We start from the raw sequence: 26,346 nt of genomic DNA on the forward strand, positions 1-26,346 counted from the left end.
CAGTCAGTGTTCCAAATAATCCCAAAGGTGTTTGATGGGGTTGAGATCAGGGATCTGTGCAGGCCAGTCAAGTTCTTCCACACCGATTTCGACAAACCATTTCTGTATTGACCTCGCTTTGTACACCGGGGCATTGTCATGCTGAAACAGGAAAGGCCCTTCCCCAAACTTTTGCCACAAAGTTAGAATCGTCTAGAATGTCATTGTATGCTGTAGCGTTAAGATTTCCCTTCACTGGAACCAAGGGGCCTAGCCCGAACTATGAAAAACAGCCCCAGACCATTATTCCTCCTCCACCAAACTTTACAGTTGGCACTATGCATTGGAGCAGGTAGCGTTCTCCTGGCATCCGCCAAACCCAGATTCGTCCGTTGAACTGCCAGATGGTAACGCGTAATTCATCACTCCAGAGAAAGCGTTTCCACTCCAGAGTCCAATGGAGGTGAGCTTAACACAACTCCAACCGGCACTTGGCCATGCGCATGGTGATCTTAGGCTTGTGTGCGGCGGCTCTGCCATGGAAACCCATTTCATGAAGCTCTTGACAAACAGTTATTGTGCTGATGTTGCTTCCAGAGGCAGTTTGGAACGCGGTAGTGAGTCTTGCAACCGAGGACAGGTGATTTTTACGCGTTACGTGCTATGCGCTTCAGCACTCGGCAGTCCGTTTCTCTGAGCTTGTGTGGTCTACCACTTCACGGCTGAGCCGTTGTTTCTCCTAGGCCCTTCCACTTTGCAATAACAGCACTTACAGTTGACCAAGGCAGCTCTAGCCGGGCAGAAATTTGACAAACTGACTTGTTGGAAAGGTCGCATCCTATGCCGGTGCCACATTGAAAGTTACTGAGCTCTTCAGTAAGGTTATTCTACTATCAATGTTTGTCTATGGAGAGTAATTTGAAAGGGTGTCCACATACTTTTGTGTGTATATATATATATATAGTGTATTTTATGAGCTAAAGACATTTTTTCATGAAGCCAAGACCAAAAGATCCTAAATGATTGTGCAGCTATCCGTACATTGATAGCACATTCTGTACTATGCTCTCCTGGGTAAATAAATGAAACAAGGTCCAGTAGGCTAATATTTTTGAGAGTGGACTGTATTACTCTACTGTATTGTATTATACTAGAATTACGTACCTTGTTCAAACCATGAAGAGAACATGTGATGTTGGTACAGGAAATGTGTCTGACAAAGTTACAGTTACAGGATAGCGAAATTTAGATTTGAGGTTTAATTTGGAAATATAATAGGAACAATTTGACAGTTGCTGATGCATAAATACCTTTCACAATATTTCCCCTGATGTTGTGTGAGATGGCCTCTTTCTCTATAGTGGCATCAATCAATCCTTCCTTGCTTTCAAACAGTTAAATGAAATGAGTTTTATTGTCCTTATCGTCATCATTGTAATAACATGCTTGAATAATACTGGACTAGAATAAGACGTAGAGGCCTTCACTTCTCATCACGAAGATTGGGCTTGAATAAACAACTGCTCAAGCTGACCCAATCGACCCTTCTCACTTCTTTCAAACTCCTATTGGCTGCTGTATTTTAACATTCAGCAAATAAGAGCTTGCGTCTCTCATCGAATAGTCTATTAGTATAAGAAATGCAAAAACAATCCAGCAAGCTATTCTAGTCTAGCTTTTCCTGGAACTCCAAGAGCTAAGAAGATTTCTACTTTGCACTTTCTTCCACTGAAAATCTACCATTCCAGTGTTTTACTTGCTATATTGTATTTACTTCGCCACCATGGCCTATTTATTGCCTTTACCTCCCTTATCTCACCTCATTTGCTCACATTGTATATAGACTTATTTTTCTACTGTATTATTTTCTGTATGTTTGTTTTACTCCATGTGTAACTCTGTGTTGTTGTATGTGTCGAACTGCTTTGCTTTAGCTTGGCCAGGTCACAGTTGTAAATGAGAACTTGTTCTCAACTAGCCGACCTGGCTAAATAAAGGTGAAAATAAATAAATAAATAAATAAAAGAAGCGTTTTTTTTATGAGAGAGGCCAGTTCTCCTTTTTAGAAAAAAACTATACTAAACTCAGCAAAAACTAAACGTCCTTTCACTGTCAACTGCGTTTATTTTCAGCAAACAAATATTTGTATGAACATAACAAGATTCAACAACTGAGAGATAAACTGAACAAGTTCCACAGACATGTGACTAACAGAAATGGAATAATGTGTCCCTGAACAAAGGGGGGAGTCAAAATCAAAAGTAACAGTCAGTATCTGGTGTGGCCACCAGCTGCATTAAGTACTGCAGTACATCTCCTCCTCATGGACTGCACCAGATTTGCCAGTTCTTGCTGTGAGATGTTACCCCACTTTTCCACCAAGGCCACTGCAAGTTCCCGGACATTTCTGGGGGGAATGGCCCTAGCCCTCACCCTCCGATCCAACAGGTCCCAGATGTGCTCAATGGGAATGAGGTCCGGGCTCTTCGCTGGCCATGGCAGAACACTGACATTCCTGTCTTGCACAGGACGAGCAGTATGGCTGGTGGCATTGTCATGCTGGAGGGTCATGTCAGGATGAGCCTGCAGGAAGGGTACCACATGAGGGAGAAGGATGTCTTCCCTGTAACGCATAGCGTTGAGATTGCCTACAATGACAACAAGCTCAGTCCGATGATGCTGTGACACACCGCCCCAGACCATGACGGACCCTCCACCTCCAAATCGATCCCGCTCTAGAGTACAGGCCTCGGTATAACGCTCATTCTTTCGACGATAAACGCGGATCCGACCATCACCCCTGGTGAGAGAAAACCGCGACTCGTCAGTGAAGAGCATTTTTTGCCAGTCCTGTCTGGTCCAGCGACGGTGGGTTTGGAGTCCACCTGTGGTAAGTTCAATTGATTGGATAAGATTTGGAAAGGCACACACCTGTCTATATAAGGTCCCATTGTTGACAATGCATGTCAGAGCACAAACCAAGCCATGAGGTCGAAGGAATTGTCCGTAAAGCTCCAGGATTGTGTCGAAGCACAGATCTGGGGAAGGGTACCAAAAAATGTCTGCAGAATTGAAGGTCTCCATCATTTACATTTTACATTTTAGTCATTTAGCAGACGCTCTTATCCAGAGCAACTTACAGTAGAGTGCATACATTTTATTACATTTTTTACATACTGAGACAAGGATATCCCTACCGGCCAAACCCTCTCTAACCCGGACGACGCTATGCCAATTGTGCGTCGCCCCACGGACCTCCCGGTTGCGGCCGGCTGCAACAGAGCCTGGGCGCGAACCCAGCCCAGCCTGGGCACGAACCCAGAGACTCTGGTGGCGCAGCTAGCACTGCGATGCAGTGCCCTAGACCACTGCTTCACCCGGGAGATCATTCTTAAATGGAAAAAGTTTAGAACCACCAAGACTCCTCCTAGAGGGGGCCGCCGAGCCAAACTGAGCAATCGGGGAAAAGGGCCTTGGTTGTCGGGGAGGTGATCAAGAACCTGATGGTCACTCTGACAGAGCTCCAGAGTTCCTATGTGCAGATGGGAGAACCTTCCAGAAGGACAACCATCTCTGCAGCGCTCCACCAATCAGGCCTTTATGGTAAAGTGGCCAGATGGAAGCCACTCCTCAGTTGAAGGTACATGACAGCCTGCTTGGAGTTTGCCAAAAGGCACCTAAAGGACTTTCAGATCATGAGAAACAAGATTGCTAAGCATCACATCTGGAGGAAACCTGGCATCATCCCTACGGTGAAGCATTTGTGGCAGCATCATGCTGTGGGGATGTTTTTCAGTGGCAGGGACTGGGAGACTAGTCAGGATCGAGGGAAAGATGAACAGGGCAAAGTACAGAAAACGACACTCCCTATCCAACCTAACAGAGCTTGAGAGGATCTGCAGAGAAGAATGGGAGAAACTCTCCAAATACAGGTGTGCCAAGCTTGTAGCGTCATACCCAAGAAGACTTGAGACTGTAATTGCTGCCAAAGGTAATTAAAAAGTACTGAGTAAAGGTTCTGAATACTTATGTAAATGTAATATTTTTAAAAAAGTGCAATGTTTCTAAAAACTTGTTTTTGCTTTGTCATTATGGGGTATTGTGATGTCATTATGGGGTATTGTAATGTCATTATGGGGTATTGTGTGTAGATTGATGAGGAAAAAAAACTATTTAATAAATTTCAGAATAAGGCTTTAATGTAACAAAATGTGGAAAAAGTCAAGGGGTCTGAATACTTTCCAAATGCACTGTATCTTGAACAGGATTATCTTTGATGGATGAGATTTGAATGGAATTGATGGAGAGAGAGAGAGACTGTTCTTGTGTGTACTGATTTAAAGCAACGATATTCGAGTGATAGGTTGTTTTAAAACTCTGCAGCTGTAATTATAACAAAAAAATAAGTTGACCCCCCCCGAATGCTAGACTGAGATGTGTAAATTAGACACCCATTCAGTCATTACTGTAGCCTAGGCTATGCTGCAGCAAATGTAGGCCTACCTGTCACAAGAAAAAAAATGTTACCATGATGAGATGATACATGCTCTCCATACTGAGGTGTCTTTCCCCACCTTAACAGTTGATGATTGATCGTGCAGAGAGAAGGCCGTAGAGAAGGCAGTTTAAGACATCGCATATCATTTAACAGTTCTATTTCACATCATACCGTTCATAGAAATCATTTATTATCATTTATCATTTTCTCGCATTTATTTATCCTGGGGAAAAGGGTTTGAGCGGTAAATCTTTGTAAATCTCTGTAACCTGGTTCCTGCAATTGAACTCTACTACTCACACTCGACCGGTGACGGCATCCCTCAAGCCTGCATGTTAGGATACCGGACATACGCAATCTTCATACAGGACAGGCTGGGATAAAGGCGCAACCGGGCTATGTACAGGGCAGATCAACAGGCTCAACCAACGGATGGGATGGGGGGTGGCGAACTTGTTGACAACTTGCGGGCAGCGACAAACAACAATGACAAAAAAATGTATACAAAAAAAAGATATACCATCACCCAAAACGGTACTTTGGAGACTGGAAGGGCAAAGGGGCATGTGCTCTGCACAGGCAGAGCCCTATCTGTGCTGGTACCTGGCCTTCTGCTTCCCATGGGCATCCATCCAGCTCCTCTCTCCCAATGGACAGGAGAGTTCTCATCCATCTGTTTAACTATGAAAATATTATAACCTACTTACAATTATTGTAATAACAATGTCTAATATGCCATTTAGCATACACCTTTTTTCCCAAAGCGACTTGCAGACATTTTTGTATAGTAATTTTGTTATTGTGACAATAATACAAATCACATTTTATTGGTCACATACACATATTTAGCAGATGTTATTACAGGTGTAGCGAAATGCTTGTGTAACACACACACACAAAACGTTCTGTGCTAATAATGTAAGAAATAACAATAGTTATGATAATGTTTTATTATAAAAAATAACCATCATATAATATCGCTTGGAAATTCAACATTAGAGCAACGTGTGTGATAGACCAAAATAAATAATAACAATGGGTATCTAATATTTCCGTTGGGAGCCGAGCAAATCCGAGCGCTGCCGAAAACCCTCGTTTCCAACCTGTGAGCAAGGCGAGCGGCAGAAGCGTGACTGAAGGGGGACGAAAGAAGAAATAACTCCTTACCGACGGAGTGTATCACGGTGGAGAGACTATGAACATGCAAGTAGTTAGCTAGAACGGCTTCTTCAAAAGGAAGGAGGAACTTAAGTCTTCAGAAGATATTTGCTCCTTATTCAAGGAATTATATTAACGACAATTTTGTTAACCCAGGATTATTCTACCGCGTGGTGCACTCTTACTAGCTAAAGAAGAGGATTCCTTAGCTCCGTTCTATCCTGATTTACTTGGAAGGTTGGTTGGCTTCTCGACGTTTTGAAAAGTGGATTTTTACCTTACCAACTGCGGAAGGGGGTGACCGAACGAAGTTGTTTCGGGGCGAGCAGAGAAACAGTGAGTAACGTTAGCTACACCGTTATGTTTATTTTTTTCTCTTCCCCCCCTTACAAGGTTGCATCGCAATTCTTATGCAGTCTTGGGTGGAACGTTTTGAGTATAAGTTGGAATGGCATTGAATAAATTACATATTTTGGAAGAGAATACATTTTCCAAGGTAGAAAAGGGGCAGTTTCATGTGACCAACTGATAATTTAGCTTGTTGTTTAATCTCTAACGTTAGCTAGCTAATCAAATCGGGTTAGCTAAATTAGCTAGTTAATCAGTCTGCCAGACAGACCCGTTAACCAGCCGGTTAGCCACGCATGCAGTCTGTGCACTGGTGCTGTCTAGTTGCTAGTTTCATCCATAACTAGCTTGGTAACTATATTCTAGCTCTAGTTTAGCTAGATCCATGTAATATGGAGTTGAGTAAACTCAGCTAGGTATATTATTATATTGTGTTGCATTTGTGAAAGGGCAAGGGTTTAAATTTAAAATAAAAAGCTAGTTAGTTAGCTTTCTAGCTTAGTTAGCTAGTTGTCGTTAACGAATTGCACGGTTGTGCACATTCTGCATGCATTCGTGCTTGGTGTGTAGAGTTTAACGGTTTGCTGCTTGAGTTGCGGTTGCAGGAATATTGGCTTGGGCAGCGTGCTGTTGTTCGTTTCTCAAAGGTTTAGCTTGCTATGCGAGTTTGAAATTAATGTATATCTGAACTGTGTCGCTACAGTGCAAATAATATACTTCAATTTTGTATATGAACAGTGTTGTCATCTTCCTGTAGATCTGCAATCATATATATTTTACCCCGTAATAGAATATCTTCATGCTGAATACTGCAAAAGGATGGGCGGGAGCTACTCTGTACAAATGTTATTGTGGGTAAAATGTTCGTATGTTGGCATAATCGAATTTCTTGTTGATTCTCTCTGTAGTTGACATTGGGATGCTCTAACAGTGAATTACTTTTGAATTGTTAATAATATCTCCATGGCTACTGTTTTGAAACTGCTTCCGAAGCGGTGCACCTCAAGCCTATTCATTATCATTTTTTTGTTGCCTGATTCAGGCTACTCACCACCTCTCCCTCGGTGATTATAGGACTAGTATATTATTTCGGGAGAATAAACGAGATTTCCACCTGCATGCAGTGTGAATCGGCAGATACAACCAGTGTGAATCGGCAGATACAACCAGTGTGAATCGGCAGATACAACCAGTGTGAATCGGCAGATACAACCAGTGTGAATCGGCAGATACAACCAGTGTGAGTCGGCAGATACAACCAATGCCGTTGCTGTGTTAGAAAGGAAGGCTACTCATTTAGCTTATACAATTTAGGTACAAGAATAAGATGCACTTTTTCCCCCTCACAATTCGTTCAACCGATGTGTATTGTCGACTTTTCAACCAACCTGTCATGGATTTGCTCATCGACAAATGTTCTATGATAAAACTGATAATGCCTCGCTTCTTGACAATCTGAGAGCAGGCAGAGGTGAGAGACTTACAATGAAGAAAAATATAAACGCAACATATAAAATTTTGGACCCATGTTTCATGAGCTGAAAAAAAAAATCCTCAATGTTCCATACCTACAAAGAGCTTATTTCGCTCACATTTTGTACACAAATTTGTTTATATCCCTGTTAGTGAGCATTTCTCATTTTCCAAGACAATCCATTCAGTTGACAGGTGTGGCATATCAAGTAGCTGATTGAATGGCATGATCATTACACAGGTGCACTTTGTGTCGGGGACAATAAAAAGGACACTTTTAAATGTGCAGTTTTATCACACAACACAATGCCACAGATGTCTCAAGCTTTGAGGGCGCGTGACATTGGCACGCTGCCTGCAGGAACGTCCACCAGACCTGTTATTGTTTATTTCTCTACCGTAAACTGCCTCCAACAGTGTTTTAGGTTTTGTGAGCGGAAACTTGAACCGTGTGAGAATCCCCCCCCCCCCCCCCCCAGTGAACACTGAAGCTGTACCCTTACGGTTTTAGACTGTAGCCAATAGGCTATTGTGGTTATCTGAGCATAATGTAGGCCTACCAAACAAAACCAAAGGAGCAAATCCCATAACATTTTCACATGGAAATAGCTTTTGATTTCAATGATATAGCCTACAGTAGCCTAATATGTGGTGTTCAATGCAGGCCTACATTGCATGAGACTTAAAAAAAAAAAAAAAAAATTACATTATGAAGGACTTGACATGAATTGATGATTTTTTAAACTTGGTCTGTAACACCATGGGCCGTACAGGTGACTGTACATTGCATCGTGTTGTATGTATATACAATGTATTATTATTACCATACAGAGAATTAGACAATGTAGGCTACCCCTCTGACTATTGGCTTATTTGCATATTCAAGCCTGTCTCAAAATACAACACTGTCCCTTTAATTAAGACGTAACCTTTTGTACCTGACTGGCTTTTCAACGACAGTTTGAAATGTAGCCTACATGTTTTGTGCTCTTGTAGCAAGCAGTAACTCCCCATTGCTGACGTATACTTATCTATAACTGGGCTAATAACTCGCAAACTAGCAAAGAATATCATCAAATGTGCACAGGCTCTGCGCTCTGATCTGAAAAACGCTTTCACTCGCAAGTGATTAAAAAAGTGTTTAAAAGACGGCTCGTGGGCTACCCAAGCCAATAGAATTCTACTCCGTTACGCTCGGGCTCTGCCTTCTGCCTACAATGAAATCACACACTCAATCTTGCAAAGTTAGATTTGTTTTTGGTTTTTGTTGCAGTGAAAAGAAGCTAATATAATGCTGATTCGATCACAGAAAAAAAAACGTTGGATCTATATAGTACAAACTAATGGAGCGAACTCAGTGAAGTTCAGTCTGTGTGGCATTCCTGGAGGAGGTGCGCGCTGCGCATGCCTGCAGTTTAGAGGGAACATTGCCTGTTGGATCCTCTGAGTGGATGGGGGGGGGGGGGGGGGGGGGGGGGGTACTAAGGAGTATTTCTGTCTGTAATAAAGACCTTTTGTGGGGGGAAACTATTTCTGATTGGCTGGGCCTGGCTCCCCAGTAGGAGAGCCTATGGCTGCACCCCCTGCCCAGTCATGTGAAATCCATAGATTAGTGCCTAATTAATTTATTTCAATTGACTGATTTCCTTATATGAACTGTAACACAGTAGTAAAATATTTGAAATTGTTGCATGTTGCGTTTTTATATATTTTTGGTTCAGTATATTTGACAAGGTCTTTACAGCCAGTGTAGAAACACCCTTGGACCGCTTCGACATCTATGCATGTGCTGCGAGTACTGTAGAATGACAACGCTGTAATAACGGTGTAATGAAGTGTTATAATGATCTGAGAGTGGACGGGGATACACTTTCTGATACTGTAAATGCTACACTTCACAGTAGACTTTCTTGGACCCCGACCGGATCAGACCCGATCATTAAAATAAAACTAATAAAAAAATGGAGACGTGTTCCCATGTCGATTGGACACGAGTGACAAAAAAAAAAATGTTTATCAGCCAAGTTGTTCTTCTGGTTGATGAATAGGTCTTTATATTGTATGTTGGCTAGGTCTTCTCTAAGTCAATACATGTACCTTTTATTAGCGTAAAATATGATATATTATAGGCTATGCAGAGCCGTGTCCGGGTCCACTCGGGTCTATCAGCTGTAGTTACATAGGATCCCTGTTGGGTCTCGGGTATTCGGGTTCGGGTGGACCCGTGAAGACCTACTACACAGCTCTGGCTGTTAGCAAGCTTTAAAAAAAAAGATTGGCAGGTAAGGGTGCTCTCGAGCGGCTAGATGTTCTTTACCATTCGGCCATCAGATTTGCCACCAATGCTCCTTATAGGACACATCACTGCACTCTATACTCCTCTGTAAACTGGTCATCTCTGAATACCCGTCTCAAGACCCCCTGGTTGATGCTTATTTATAAAACCCTCTTAGCCTCCCCCCTATCTGAGATATCTACTGCAGCCCTCATCCTCCACATACAACACCCGTTCTGCCAGTCACATTCTGTTAAAGATTCCCAAAGCGCACACACATCCCTGGGTCGCTCGTTTTTTCAGTTCGCTGCAGTTAGCGACTGGAACGAGCTGCATCAAACACTCAAACTGGACAGTTTTATCTCAATCTCTTCATTCAAAGACTCAATCATGGACACTCTTACTGACAGTTGTGGCTGCTTTGTGTGATGTATTGTTGTCGCTAACTTCTTGCCCTTTGTGCTGTTGTCTGTGCCCAATAATGATTGTACCATGTTTTGTGCTGCTACCATGTTGTTGTCATGTTGTGTTGCTACCATGTTGTTGTAATGTTGTGTTGCTACCATGTTGTTGTCATGTTGCTACCATGTTGTTGTCATGTTGCTACCATGTTGTTGTCATGTTGCTACCATGTTGTTGTCATGTTGCTACCATGTTGTTGTCATGTTGCTACCATGTTGTTGTCATGTTGCTACCATGTTGTTGTCATGTTGTGTTGCTGCCATGTTGTTGTAATGTTGTGTTGCTACCATGTTGTTGTCATGTTGCTACCATGTTGTTGTCATGTTGCTACCATGTTGTTGTCATGTTGTGTTGCTGCCATGTTGTTGTCATGTTGTGTTGCTACCATGTTGTTGTCATGTTGCTACCATGTTGTTGTCATGTTGTGTTGCTGCCATGTTGTTGTCATGTTGTGTTGCTACCATGTTGTTGTCATGTTGTGTTGCTACCATGCTGTGTTGTCATGTTGTGTTGCTGCCATGCTGTGTTGTCATGTTGTGTTGCTGCCTTGCTATGTTGTCATGTGTAGCTGCCTTGCTATGTTGTCTTTATGTTGTCTCTCTTGTCGGGATGCGTGTTTTCTCCTTTATTTATAAAACGTTTAATCCCAGCCCCCGTCCCCGCAGGAGGCCTTTTCCTAGGCCGTCATTGTAAATAAGAATTTGTTCTTAACTGACTTGCTTAGTTAAATAAAGGTTAAATAAAATAAAAAATATATGAATATAAATAATAAACCAATGAGTATTTTGTCTGTGGGTGTTCTCTGTTCATACTGCTTAGTTCTGCTGGCTAAGCCTTTGGTGCAAAATGTAAGCCACACACACACACACACACACACACACACACACACACACACACACACACACACACACACACACACACACACACACACACACACACACACACACACACACACACACACACACACACACACACACACACACACACACACACACACACACACACACACTTTCCTCCAGTGGAGACGTATGAGTTATTTTAAGAAGGGACCCCACATACGAGACATATGAGGGTGTTTTTCCTGACTGACACTATAGAGACTAGCTGTATTCCTTTCCTTATAGTAAGGTCTGTGACAGATTATAGCTATTAGCGATGGGTAGAAGGTTGACACCATTTAGTCCACTGGTACATTGTTTGGTTGATAGGCTTTTGGTCATCTGACATTTTTATTTTTTAGTCGAGCAGTGGCAGATAGATATAGATAGATATATATATATATATATATAACATTTTAAAAAGTATGGCACACGAGTCACCTGTCTGCTTCACACCTAACTTGGCACGCGGATCAGTAGAAATGGTAGGATAACTTGGCACGCGGATCAGTAGAAATGGTAGGATAACTTGGCACGCCAAATGGAAAAGGTTGCTGACCGCTGGTATAGCTTATTAGCGGTAAGTTCAGGAGCATAATGGTAGAATCTGTGAATGCCGGCAACGTGGGAGGATGAGGGTCTGGTAGGGGGTTTATTTCTTCTGGTTAGGCTATGTTGATCTCTGGATCCCTCTTTAGTAATTTGTGTGTCTTCATTTTTATTGGCGGTGCTTAAAGCATCAGACAAGCTCAGTAGCATACATATAGGTGATTTTATTCAAACAGGATGGAAAAATACACGTTTTTTTTATTTTTTTTATGTCGACCAGTCGATTGGTCGAAAGAACAGACGACTCTCGGTCGACTAAGATTGTTTTTAGTCGGGGACCGCCCGACTAGGCAGTGACCCAGTAGAGAGCCAAAGGTAATGAGAGGGCAGGACTGGCTTGGTTGGTTTCTTGGAATTGCATCAGAAGTTTAGTGAAATTGAATTAAGGGGCACATCTTGCTGCATAGCCTCGTTCTGTGTGTGTACTGTCTAGCTAGCAGCACAGCTAAGTTCTCTCTGACGGAGAGAGAACAAAGTAGCTTATAGTTGTTTTGTGTGTGGTGTATGACACCAATAGAAATAAGGGGCTCTGGATAAGAGCGTCTGCTAAATGACTAACATTTAAAAATGTGAATGTTCATTTTCTTTCTCTCACAGTGTTTAGACCCATTTAAATTGTTCTCTCACTACATGGTTGAACATTTGTAAAACAAAAAATAGTATTTGTCATTGTTTACAGTCAGTGTCTCCCTGGGAAGAAACAAGCAGCCACTGTCACTAGTCACAGTGGAATGAAAGGACACAGAGGAGGAACGTTGAACGAGCGGGTAGAGAGGGGGAACGTCGAACGAGCGGGTAGAGAGGGGGAACGTTGAACGAGTGGGTAGAGAGGGGGAACGTTGAACGAGTGGGTAGAGAGGGGGAACGTTGAACGAGGGGGTAGAGAGGGGGAACGTTGAACGAGGGGGTAGAGAGGGGGAACGTTGAACGAGCGGGTAGAGAGGGGGAACGTTGAACGAGCGGGTAGAGAGGGGGAACGTTGAACGAGCGGGTAGAGAGGGGGAATGTTGAACGAGGGGGTAGAGAGGGGGAACGTTGAACGAGGGGGTAGAGAGGGGGAACGTTGAACGAGCGGGTAGAGAGGGGGAACGTCGAACGAGCGGGTAGAGAGGGGGAACGTTGAACGAGTGGGTAGAGAGGGGGAACGTTGAACGAGTGGGTAGAGAGGGGGAACGTTGAACGAGGGGGTAGAGAGGGGGAACGTTGAACGAGGGGGTAGAGAGGGGGAACGTTGAACGAGCGGGTAGAGAGGGGGAACGTTGAACGAGCGGGTAGAGAGGGGGAACGTTGAACGAGCGGGTAGAGAGGGGGAATGTTGAACGAGGGGGTAGAGAGGGGGAACGTTGAACGAGGGGGTAGAGAGGGGGAACGTTGAACGAGGGGGTAGAGAGGGGGAACGTTGAACGAGCGGGTAGAGAGGGGGAACGTTGAACGAGCGGGTAGAGAGGGGGAACGTTGAACGAGCGGGTAGAGAGGGGGAACGTTGAACGAGCGGGTAGAGAGGGGGAACGTTGAACGAGCGGGTAGAGAGGGGGAACGTTGAACGAGCGGGTAGAGAGGGGGAACGTTGAACGAGCGGGTAGAGAGGGGGAACGTTGAACGAGCGGGTAGAGAGGGGGAACGTTGAACGAGCGGGTAGAGAGGGGGAACGTTGAACGAGCGGGTAGAGAGGGGGAGCGTTGAACGAGGAGGACGGGGTTTGGTGTGTTGGTGAGGGTTTGGTGTGTTGGTGAGGGTTTGGTGTGTTGGTGAGGGTTTGGTGTGTTGGTGAGGGTTGGTGTATTTGGTGAGGGCTTGGTGTATTTGGTGAGGGCTTGGTGTATTTGGTGAGGGTTTTGTGTATTTGGGGAGGGTTTGGGCTGGGCTGGGCTAGGCAGGGCAGGGCTAGGCAGGGCAGGGGCCTGTGACCACAAAGCCAGAGCATATGGCTCTGCTTCCTCCCTGGCACAATGTATCCAGGCAGGCAGGCTGATTGGCGCTGTTAAAGAGCCACACACACACACACACACACACACACACACACACACACACACACACACACACACACACACACACACACACACACACACTGAAAAAAAAAAAAAAAAAACACATGCTGAAAAACCACCCGGCACCCTCCTAGCTGATTCCTTCTTTCTCCATGGTTTCTATTTGAGGAAGACTCATGGTTTTTATATGAGGAAGACTCGTGGTTTGTATATGAGGATGAATCATGATTTGTATATGAGGAAGACTCGTGGTTTCTATATGAGGAAGACTCATGAAGGGTGTGCATCGTTTTCGTGACGTTGTCAGCTAACCTGTCTATGGGAAAACGTGCTGGTTTCCATGTCATTTCAGGGTAATTTCAGCCCTGCTGGGCCTAATGAGAGGTTGAGCCTGCAGTGTGTTGGTCTGCGGTGGTGGAGTGTGTTTGTGTGTGGCGGACAGATGGCGCACGCGTTTGTGTGTGTGTATGTGTGTGTGTGTGTGTGTGTGTGTATATGATGGGGCGTCTACAGTTTATAGTACAGGGGATTAAGAGACGACACACACACACACACACACACACACACACACACACACACACACACACACACACACACACACACACACACACACACACACACACACACACACACAGAGAGATGGCTGACTGGCTGCATGGTGTTGCTGTGGTGTTGGCACTGAGGAACCAGCAACAGACCGTAAGAACCAGAAGATCCGGTCTGAGCTGGATCTGGTAAGTCCCGGGGAGAGAGAGGGGGGGGGGGGTAGGCCTTCCAGGCATCCTAAAACGGGTTACACCTTCAGATTCACATTCAGAAAACTTGAATGTCCACAATGAAGCAATTCATTTAGCGGTAATCAGACTAGAGTACATGCAGATAAAATCACATATTAAAAAACAACATCAAAATAGCAAATTATATTTATTTACTTGCAAGTAGGCTGGATAAGTAGGCTGGATAAGTAGGCTGGATAAGTAGGCTGGATAAATAGGCTGGAGAAGTAGGCTGGAGAAGCAGGCTGGATAAGTAGGCTGGAGAAGCAGGCTGGATAAGTAGGCTGGAGAAGCAGGCTGGATAAGCAGACTGGATAAGTAGACTGGATAAGCAGGCTGGATAAATAGGCTGGAGAAGCAGGCTGGATAAGTAGGCTGGAGAAGCAGGCTGGAGAAGCAGGCTGGAGAAGCAGGCTGGAGAAGCAGGCTGGAGAAGCAGGCTGGATAAATAGGCTGGATAAATAGGCTGGAGAAGCAGGCTGGATAAGTAGGCTGGATAAGTGCAAATCCAGAAAACTTTCAGAACCAACTAGCATTATTGTATTTGAAATAAAGGGATTTCTGTCTGTTGGTTTTGGCTGAGGAGATGGTCAAGGTTTGTCCTTGAATGTGTTTTTCTTCTGTTTGGATCTCACAATGAGACACATTAGAATAAGGACATGTTGCTAAATGGTTTTGTAAGTGTTTCTTTTCAGCAGGACGGTTAAGCTCTCCCTCGTGCACAGCATCACAACTTGAACAGGAGACCTAAACCTACGTCACAGACATCCCTTTTCAATTACTTTTAATACCTTATTCTATGACAGGAGCTACTTTATATCACACACTTCTGTTCCATGCTGTCAGTAAGGAGACTACAGTAGTTAGGTTTATAGTCCTGTTCTGTTCCATGCTGTCAGTAAGGAGACTACAGTAGTTAGGTTTATAGTCCTGTTCTGTTCCATGCTGTCAGTAAGGAGACTACAGTAGCTAGGTTTATAGTTCTGTTCCATGCTGTCAGTAAGGAGACTACAGTAGTTAGGTTTATAGTCCTGTTCTGTTCCATGCTGTCAGTAAGGAGACTACAGTAGTTAGGTTTATAGTCCTGTTCTGTTCCATGCTGACAGTAAGGAGACTACAGTAGTTAGGTTTATAGTTCTGTTCCATGCTGTCAGTAAGGAGACTACAGTAGCTAGGTTTATAGTCCTGTTCCATGCTGTCAGTAAGGAGACTACAGTAGCTAGGTTTATAGTCCTGTTCCATGCTGTCAGTAAGGAGACTACAGTAGTTAGGTTTATAGTCCTGTTCTGTTCCATGCTGTCAGTAAGGAGACTACAGTAGCTAGGTTTATAGTCCTGTTCTGTTCCATGCTGTCAGTAAGGAGACTACAGTAGTTAGGTTTATAGTTCTGTTCCATGCTGTCAGTAAGGAGACTACAGTAGCTAGGTTTATAGTCCTGTTCCATGCTGTCAGTAAGGAGACTACAGTAGCTAGGTTTATAGTCCTGTTCCATGCTGTCAGTAAGGAGACTACAGTAGTTAGGTTTATAGTCCTGTTCTGTTCCATGCTGTCAGTAAGGAGACTACAGTAGTTAGGTTTATAGTTCTGTTCTGTTCCATGTTGTCAGTAAGGAGACTACAGTAGTTAGGTTTATAGTCCTGTTCTATGCTGTCAGTAAGGAGACTACAGTAATTAGGTTTATAGTCCTCTTCCATGCTGTCAGTAAGGAGACTACAGTAGTTAGGTTTATAGTCCTGTTCTGTTCCATGCTGTCAGTAAGTAGACTACAGTAGTTAGGTTTATAGTCCTGTTCTGTTCCATGCTGTCAGTAAGGAGACTACAGTAGTTAGGTTTATAGTTCTGTTCCATGCTGTCAGTAAGGAGACTACAGTAGTTAGGTTTATAGTCCTGTTCTGTTCCATGCTGTCAGTAAGGAGACTACAGTAGTTAGGTTTATAGTCCTGTTCTGTTCCATGCTGTCAGTAAGGAGACTACAGTAGTTAGGTTTATAGTCCTGTTCCATGCTGTCAGTAAGGAGACTACAGTAGTTAGGTTTATAGTCCGGTTCTCTTCCATGCTGTCAGTAAGGAGACTACAGTAGTTAGGTTTATAGTCCTGTTCCATGCTGTCAGTAAGGAGACTACAGTAGCTAGGTTTATAGTCCTGTTCCATGCTGTCAGTAAGGAGACTACAGTAGTTAGGTTTATAGTCCTGTTCCATGCTGTCAGTAAGGAGACTACAGTAGTTAGGTTTATAGTCCTGTTCCATGCTGTCAGTAAGGAGACTACAGTAGTTAGGTTTATAGTCCTGTTCCATGCTGTCAGTAAGGAGACTACAGTAGTTAGGTTTATAGTTCTGTTCCATGCTGTCAGTAAGGAGACTACAGTAGTTAGGTTTATAGTCCTGTTCCATGCTGTCAGTAAGGAGACTACAGTAGTTAGGTGTATAGTCCTGTTCTGTTCCATGCTGTCAGTAAGGAGACTACAGTAGTTAGGTGGATAGTCCTGCTCTGTTCCATGCTGTCAGTAAGGAGACTACAGTAGTTAGGTGGATAGTCCTGTTCTGTTCCATGCTGTCAGTAAGGAGACTACAGTAGTTAGGTTTATAGTCCTGTTCCATGCTGTCAGTAAGGAGACTACAGTAGTTAGGTTTATAGTTCTGTTCCATGCTGTCAGTAAGGAGACTACAGTAGTTAGGTTTATAGTCCTGTTCCATGCTGTCAGTAAGGAGACTACAGTAGTTAGGTTTATAGTCCTGTTCCATGTTGTCAGTAAGGAGACTACAGTAGTTAGGTTTATAGTCCTGTTCTCTTCCATGCTGTCAGTAAGGAGACTACAGTAGTTAGGTTTATAGTCCTGTTCTGTTCCATGCTGTCAGTAAGGAGACTACAGTAGTTAGGTTTATAGTCCTGTTCCATGCTGTCAGTAAGGGGACTACAGTAGTTAGGTTTATAGTCCTGTTCCATGCTGTCAGTAAGGAGACTACAGTAGTTAGGTTTATAGTCCTGTTCCATGCTGTCAGTAAGGAGACTACAGTAGTTAGGTTTATAGTCCTGTTCCATGCTGTCAGTAAGGAGACTACAGTAGTTAGGTTTATAGTCCTGTTCTATTCCATGCTGTCAGTAGGAGACTACAGTAGTTAGGTTTATAGTCCTGTTCTGTTCCATGCTGTCAGTAAGGAGACTACAGTAGTTAGGTGTATAGTCCTGTTCCATGCTGTCAGCATCGTTGCTGTGTAGGACAGAGGTGACGTAGCTCCCTGTCTTTACGTCCTGGGCCTGATACACCAGTAATCTGACTGCTGATTGAAAGCAGGTCTGCTGTTTCAGAGTCCACTGGTGGCATTATGAACCATTTACACTGATGTTTTACAGGGCTTCTCTGGATTGGGAGGAAAGTGGAAACAGACGTTGCTGGGAGCCTGAACCGGCCCAGCCTACTCCCTATATAGTGTACTACTTTAGACCAAAGCCCTTTGGCCACTAGTGCACTATATAGGGTATAGGGCACCGTTTGAGGCGCATGTAAGGGGGGCCTATTTTTAAACATTTTCTTCCCCTTGTCGAGCATTTTCCTTTTTAAAGATCATGTTAGCGCCATTGAGTTAAAATTTTAAAGTGAAATTCCACCACTTTTCAACCTCATTTACATTATTCTCTACCCGATGACATCATTAAAAGTAAAAAAATAAATATATATTTTAAAAAAAACCAATGATTTTCAAACACTGCGATTTGCGGTGACGTGGCGGAGTGAGAACAGACCCCTCCCTCTGGCTGTTTAAATGACGTGGCGGAGTGAGAACAGACCCCTCCCTCTGGCTGTTTAAATGACGTGGCGGAGTGAGAACAGACCCCTCCCTCTGGCTGTTTAAATGACGTGGCGGAGTGAGAACAGACCCCTCCCTCTGGCTGTTTAAATGACGTGGGGGGGTGAGAACAGACCCCTCCCTCTGGCTGTTTAAATGACGTGGGGGGGTGAGAACAGACCCCTCCCTCTGGCTGTTTAAATGACGTGGGGGGGTGAGAACAGACCCCTCCCTCTGGCTGTTTAAATGACGTGGCGGAGTGAGAACAGACCCCTCCCTCTGGCTGTTTAAATGACGTGGCGGAGTGAGAACAGACCCCTCCCTCTGGCTGTTTAAATGACGTGGGGGGGTGAGAACAGACCCCTCCCTCTGGCTGTTTAAATGACGTGGCGGAGTGAGAACAGACCCCTCCCTCTGGCTGTTTAAATGACGTGGGGGGGTGAGAACAGACCCCTCCCTCTGGCTGTTTAAATGACGTGGGGGGGTGAGAACAGACCCCTCCCTCTGGCTGTTTAAATGACGTGGCGGAGTGAGAACAGACCCCTCCCTCTGGCTGTTTAAATGACGTGGCGGAGTGAGAACAGACCCCTCCCTCTGGCTGTTTAAATGACGTGGCGGAGTGAGAACAGACCCCTCCCTCTGGCTGTTTAAATGACGTGGCGGAGTGAGAACAGACCCCTCCCTCTGGCTGTTTAAATGACGTGGCGGAGTGAGAACAGACCCCTCCCTCTGGCTGTTTAAATGACGTGGGGGGGTGAGAACAGACCCCTCCCTCTGGCTGTTTAAATGACGTGGCGGAGTGAGAACAGACCCCTCCCTCTGGCTGTTTAAATGACGTGGGGGGGTGAGAACAGACCCCTCCCTCTGGCTGTTTAAATGACGTGGGGGGGTGAGAACAGACCCCTCCCTCTGGCTGTTTAAATGACGTGGCGGAGTGAGAACAGACCCCTCCCTCTGGCTGTTTAAATGACGTGGCGGAGTGAGAACAGACCCCTCCCTCTGGCTGTTTAAATGACGTGGCGGAGTGAGAACAGACCCCTCCCTCTGGCTGTTTAAATGACGTGGCGGAGTGAGAACAGACCCCTCCCTCTGGCTGTTTAAATGACGTGGCGGAGTGAGAACAGACCCCTCCCTCTGGCTGTTTAAATGACGTGGCGGAGTGAGAACAGACCCCTCCCTCTGGCTGTTTAAATGACGTGGGGGGGTGAGAACAGACCCCTCCCTCTGGCTGTTTAAATGACGTGGGGGGGTGAGAACAGACCCCTCCCTCTGGCTGTTTAAATGACGTGGGGGGGTGAGAACAGACCCCTCCCTCTGGCTGTTTAAATGACGTGGGGGGGTGAGAACAGACCCCTCCCTCTGGCTGTTTAAATGACGTGGCGGAGTGAGAACAGACCCCTCCCTCTGGCTGTTTAAATGACGTGGCGGAGTGAGAACAGACCCCTCCCTCTGGCTGTTTAAATGACGTGGCGGAGTGAGAACAGACCCCTCCCTCTGGCTGTTTAAATGACGTGGGGGGGTGAGAACAGACCCCTCCCTCTGGCTGTTTAAATGACGTGGGGGAGTGAGAACAGACCCCTCCCTCTGGCTGTTTAAATGACGTGGGGGAGTGAGAACAGACCCCTCCCTCTGGCTGTTTAAATGACGTGGGGGGGTGAGAACAGACCCCTCCCTCTGGCTGTTTAAATGACGTGGGGGGGTGAGAACAGACCCCTCCCTCTGGCTGTTTAAATGACGTGGCGGAGTGAGAACAGACCCCTCCCTCTGGCTGTTTAAATGACGTGGGGGGGTGAGAACAGACCCCTCCCTCTGGCTGTTTAAATGACGTGGCGGAGTGAGAACAGACCCCTCCCTCTGGCTGTTTAAATGACGTGGCGGAGTGAGAACAGACCCCTCCCTCTGGCTGTTTAAATGACGTGGGGGGGTGAGAACAGACCCCTCCCTCTGGCTGTTTAAATGACGTGGCGGAGTGAGAACAGACCCCTCCCTCTGGCTGTTTAAATGACGTGGGGGGGTGAGAACAGACCCCTCCCTCTGGCTGTTTAAATGACGTGGGGGGGTGAGAACAGACCCCTCCCTCTGGCTGTTTAAATGACGTGGGGGGGTGAGAACAGACCCCTCCCTCTGGCTGTTTAAATGACGTGGGGGAGTGAGAACAGACCCCTCCCTCTGGCTGTTTAAATGACGTGGCGGAGTGAGAACAGACCCCTCCCTCTGGCTGTTTAAATGACGTGGGGGGGTGAGAACAGACCCCTCCCTCTGGCTGTTTAAATGACGTGGCGGAGTGAGAACAGACCCCTCCCTCTGGCTGTTTAAATGACGTGGGGGGGTGAGAACAGACCCCTCCCTCTGGCTGTTTAAATGACGTGGGGGGGTGAGAACAGACCCCTCCCTCTGGCTGTTTAAATGACGTGGGGGGGTGAGAACAGACCCCTCCCTCTGGCTGTTTAAATGACGTGGCGGAGTGAGAACAGACCCCTCCCTCTGGCTGTTTAAATGACGTGGGGGGGTGAGAACAGACCCCTCCCTCTGGCTGTTTAAATGACGTGGCGGAGTGAGAACAGACCCCTCCCTCTGGCTGTTTAAATGACGTGGGGGGGTGAGAACAGACCCCTCCCTCTGGCTGTTTAAATGACGTGGCGGAGTGAGAACAGACCCCTCCCTCTGGCTGTTTAAATGACGTGGCGGGGTGAGAACAGACCCCTCCCTCTGGCTGTTTAAATGACGTGGGGGGGTGAGAACAGACCCCTCCCTCTGGCTGTTTAAATGACGTGGGGGGGTGAGAACAGACCCCTCCCTCTGGCTGTTTAAATGACGTGGGGGGGTGAGAACAGACCCCTCCCTCTGGCTGTTTAAATGACGTGGGGGGGTGAGAACAGACCCCTCCCTCTGGCTGTTTAAATGACGTGGGGGGGTGAGAACAGACCCCTCCCTCTGGCTGTTTAAATGACGTGGCGGAGTGAGAACAGACCCCTCCCTCTGGCTGTTTAAATGACGTGGCGGAGTGAGAACAGACCCCTCCCTCTGGCTGTTTAAATGACGTGGGGGGGTGAGAACAGACCCCTCCCTCTGGCTGTTTAAATGACGTGGCGGAGTGAGAACAGACCCCTCCCTCTGGCTGTTTAAATGACGTGGCGGAGTGAGAACAGACCCCTCCCTCTGGCTGTTTAAATGACGTGGGGGGGTGAGAACAGACCCCTCCCTCTGGCTGTTTAAATGACGTGGCGGAGTGAGAACAGACCCCTCCCTCTGGCTGTTTAAATGACGTGGGGGGGTGAGAACAGACCCCTCCCTCTGGCTGTTTAAATGACGTGGGGGGGTGAGAACAGACCCCTCCCTCTGGCTGTTTAAATGACGTGGGGGGGTGAGAACAGACCCCTCCCTCTGGCTGTTTAAATGACGTGGGGGGGTGAGAACAGACCCCTCCCTCTGGCTGTTTAAATGACGTGGGGGGGTGAGAACAGACCCCTCCCTCTGGCTGTTTAAATGACGTGGGGGGGTGAGAACAGACCCCTCCCTCTGGCTGTTTAAATGACGTGGGGGGGTGAGAACAGACCCCTCCCTCTGGCTGTTTAAATGACGTGGGGGAGTGAGAACAGACCCCTCCCTCTGGCTGTTTAAATGACGTGGGGGAGTGAGAACAGACCCCTCCCTCTGGCTGTTTAAATGACGTGGCGGAGTGAGAACAGACCCCTCCCTCTGGCTGTTTAAATGACGTGGGGGGGTGAGAACAGACCCCTCCCTCTGGCTGTTTAAATGACGTGGCGGAGTGAGAACAGACCCCTCCCTCTGGCTGTTTAAATGACGTGGGGGGGTGAGAACAGACCCCTCCCTCTGGCTGTTTAAATGACGTGGGGGGGTGAGAACAGACCCCTCCCTCTGGCTGTTTAAATGACGTGGGGGGGTGAGAACAGACCCCTCCCTCTGGCTGTTTAAATGACGTGGGGGGGTGAGAACAGACCCCTCCCTCTGGCTGTTTAAATGACGTGGGGGGGTGAGAACAGACCCCTCCCTCTGGCTGTTTAAATGACGTGGCGGAGTGAGAACAGACCCCTCCCTCTGGCTGTTTAAATGACGTGGGGGGGTGAGAACAGACCCCTCCCTCTGGCTGTTTAAATGACGTGGCGGAGTGAGAACAGACCCCTCCCTCTGGCTGTTTAAATGACGTGGGGGGGTGAGAACAGACCCCTCCCTCTGGCTGTTTAAATGACGTGGCGGAGTGAGAACAGACCCCTCCCTCTGGCTGTTTAAATGACGTGGGGGGGTGAGAACAGACCCCTCCCTCTGGCTGTTTAAATGACGTGGGGGGGTGAGAACAGACCCCTCCCTCTGGCTGTTTAAATGACGTGGGGGGGTGAGAACAGACCCCTCCCTCTGGCTGTTTAAATGACGTGGGGGGGTGAGAACAGACCCCTCCCTCTGGCTGTTTAAATGACGTGGGGGGGTGAGAACAGACCCCTCCCTCTGGCTGTTTAAATGACGTGGGGGGGTGAGAACAGACCCCTCCCTCTGGCTGTTTAAATGACGTGGGGGGGTGAGAACAGACCCCTCCCTCTGGCTGTTTAAATGACGTGGGGGAGTGAGAACAGACCCCTCCCTCTGGCTGTTTAAATGACGTGGGGGGGTGAGAACAGACCCCTCCCTCTGGCTGTTTAAATGACGTGGCGGAGTGAGAACAGACCCCTCCCTCTGGCTGTTTAAATGACGTGGGGGGGTGAGAACAGACCCCTCCCTCTGGCTGTTTAAATGACGTGGGGGGGTGAGAACAGACCCCTCCCTCTGGCTGTTTAAATGACGTGGGGGAGTGAGAACAGACCCCTCCCTCTGGCTGTTTAAATGACGTGGGGGGGTGAGAACAGACCCCTCCCTCTGGCTGTTTAAATGACGTGGCGGGGTGAGAACAGACCCCTCCCTCTGGCTGTTTAAATGACGTGGCGGAGTGAGAACAGACCCCTCCCTCTGGCTGTTTAAATGACGTGGGGGAGTGAGAACAGACCCCTCCCTCTGGCTGTTTAAATGACGTGGCGGAGTGAGAACAGACCCCTCCCTCTGGCTGTTTAAATGACGTGGGGGGGTGAGAACAGACCCCTCCCTCTGGCTGTTTAAATGACGTGGGGGGGTGAGAACAGACCCCTCCCTCTGGCTGTTTAAATGACGTGGGGGGGTGAGAACAGACCCCTCCCTCTGGCTGTTTAAATGACGTGGGGGGGTGAGAACAGACCCCTCCCTCTGGCTGTTTAAATGACGTGGCGGAGTGAGAACAGACCCCTCCCTCTGGCTGTTTAAATGACGTGGGGGGGTGAGAACAGACCCCTCCCTCTGGCTGTTTAAATGACGTGGCGGAGTGAGAACAGACCCCTCCCTCTGGCTGTTTAAATGACGTGGGGGGGTGAGAACAGACCCCTCCCTCTGGCTGTTTAAATGACGTGGGGGAGTGAGAACAGACCCCTCCCTCTGGCTGTTTAAATGACGTGGGGGAGTGAGAACAGACCCCTCCCTCTGGCTGTTTAAATGACGTGGGGGGGTGAGAACAGACCCCTCCCTCTGGCTGTTTAAATGACGTGGGGGGGTGAGAACAGACCCCTCCCTCTGGCTGTTTAAATGACGTGGCGGAGTGAGAACAGACCCCTCCCTCTGGCTGTTTAAATGACGTGGGGGGGTGAGAACAGACCCCTCCCTCTGGCTGTTTAAATGACGTGGCGGAGTGAGAACAGACCCCTCCCTCTGGCTGTTTAAATGACGTGGCGGAGTGAGAACAGACCCCTCCCTCTGGCTGTTTAAATGACGTGGGGGGGTGAGAACAGACCCCTCCCTCTGGCTGTTTAAATGACGTGGGGGAGTGAGAACAGACCCCTCCCTCTGGCTGTTTAAATGACGTGGGGGGGTGAGAACAGACCCCTCCCTCTGGCTGTTTAAATGACGTGGGGGGGTGAGAACAGACCCCTCCCTCTGGCTGTTTAAATGACGTGGGGGGGTGAGAACAGACCCCTCCCTCTGGCTGTTTAAATGACGTGGGGGAGTGAGAACAGACCCCTCCCTCTGGCTGTTTAAATGACGTGGCGGAGTGAGAACAGACCCCTCCCTCTGGCTGTTTAAATGACGTGGGGGAGTGAGAACAGACCCCTCCCTCTGGCTGTTTAAATGACGTGGCGGAGTGAGAACAGACCCCTCCCTCTGGCTGTTTAAATGACGTGGGGGGGTGAGAACAGACCCCTCCCTCTGGCTGTTTAAATGACGTGGGGGGGTGAGAACAGACCCCTCCCTCTGGCTGTTTAAATGACGTGGGGGGGTGAGAACAGACCCCTCCCTCTGGCTGTTTAAATGACGTGGGGGAGTGAGAACAGACCCCTCCCTCTGGCTGTTTAAATGACGTGGGGGGGTGAGAACAGACCCCTCCCTCTGGCTGTTTAAATGACGTGGCGGAGTGAGAACAGACCCCTCCCTCTGGCTGTTTAAATGACGTGGGGGGGTGAGAACAGACCCCTCCCTCTGGCTGTTTAAATGACGTGGCGGAGTGAGAACAGACCCCTCCCTCTGGCTGTTTAAATGACGTGGCGGGGTGAGAACAGACCCCTCCCTCTGGCTGTTTAAATGACGTGGGGGGGTGAGAACAGACCCCTCCCTCTGGCTGTTTAAATGACGTGGGGGGGTGAGAACAGACCCCTCCCTCTGGCTGTTTAAATGACGTGGGGGGGTGAGAACAGACCCCTCCCTCTGGCTGTTTAAATGACGTGGGGGGGTGAGAACAGACCCCTCCCTCTGGCTGTTTAAATGACGTGGGGGGGTGAGAACAGACCCCTCCCTCTGGCTGTTTAAATGACGTGGCGGAGTGAGAACAGACCCCTCCCTCTGGCTGTTTAAATGACGTGGCGGAGTGAGAACAGACCCCTCCCTCTGGCTGTTTAAATGACGTGGGGGGGTGAGAACAGACCCCTCCCTCTGGCTGTTTAAATGACGTGGCGGAGTGAGAACAGACCCCTCCCTCTGGCTGTTTAAATGACGTGGGGGAGTGAGAACAGACCCCTCCCTCTGGCTGTTTAAATGACGTGGGGGGGTGAGAACAGACCCCTCCCTCTGGCTGTTTAAATGACGTGGCGGAGTGAGAACAGACCCCTCCCTCTGGCTGTTTAAATGACGTGGGGGGTGAGAACAGACCCCTCCCTCTGGCTGTTTAAATGACGTGGGGGGGTGAGAACAGACCCCTCCCTCTGGCTGTTTAAATGACGTGGGGGGGTGAGAACAGACCCCTCCCTCTGGCTGTTTAAATGACGTGGGGGGGTGAGAACAGACCCCTCCCTCTGGCTGTTTAAATGACGTGGGGGGGTGAGAACAGACCCCTCCCTCTGGCTGTTTAAATGACGTGGGGGGGTGAGAACAGACCCCTCCCTCTGGCTGTTTAAATGACGTGGGGGGGTGAGAACAGACCCCTCCCTCTGGCTGTTTAAATGACGTGGGGGAGTGAGAACAGACCCCTCCCTCTGGCTGTTTAAATGACGTGGGGGGGTGAGAACAGACCCCTCCCTCTGGCTGTTTAAATGACGTGGCGGAGTGAGAACAGACCCCTCCCTCTGGCTGTTTAAATGACGTGGGGGGGTGAGAACAGACCCCTCCCTCTGGCTGTTTAAATGACGTGGCGGAGTGAGAACAGACCCCTCCCTCTGGCTGTTTAAATGACGTGGGGGGGTGAGAACAGACCCCTCCCTCTGGCTGTTTAAATGACGTGGGGGGGTGAGAACAGACCCCTCCCTCTGGCTGTTTAAATGACGTGGGGGGGTGAGAACAGACCCCTCCCTCTGGCTGTTTAAATGACGTGGGGGGGTGAGAACAGACCCCTCCCTCTGGCTGTTTAAATGACGTGGGGGGGTGAGAACAGACCCCTCCCTCTGGCTGTTTAAATGACGTGGCGGAGTGAGAACAGACCCCTCCCTCTGGCTGTTTAAATGACGTGGGGGGGTGAGAACAGACCCCTCCCTCTGGCTGTTTAAATGACGTGGCGGAGTGAGAACAGACCCCTCCCTCTGGCTGTTTAAATGACGTGGGGGGGTGAGAACAGACCCCTCCCTCTGGCTGTTTAAATGACGTGGCGGAGTGAGAACAGACCCCTCCCTCTGGCTGT

General features: G+C 47.8%; 1 protein-coding gene across 1 annotated transcript in view; it reads left to right on the forward strand.

Annotated features, from left to right (window-relative positions):
* Positions 1-5,584: 5,584 nt before the first annotated feature.
* The window catches only part of LOC129813543 (receptor-type tyrosine-protein phosphatase F-like), a 488,239-nt gene continuing 467,477 nt past the window's right edge, over positions 5,585-26,346 (forward strand). Inside the window, exon 1 of the mRNA XM_055865838.1 lies at positions 5,585-5,971. The gene's annotated coding sequence lies outside the window, so the exon portion shown is untranslated. The remainder of the gene's footprint in view (positions 5,972-26,346) is intronic.

Source organism: Salvelinus fontinalis, chromosome 17 (assembly GCF_029448725.1).
Source record: "Salvelinus fontinalis isolate EN_2023a chromosome 17, ASM2944872v1, whole genome shotgun sequence".
Classification (NCBI taxonomy): domain Eukaryota; kingdom Metazoa; phylum Chordata; class Actinopteri; order Salmoniformes; family Salmonidae; genus Salvelinus; species Salvelinus fontinalis.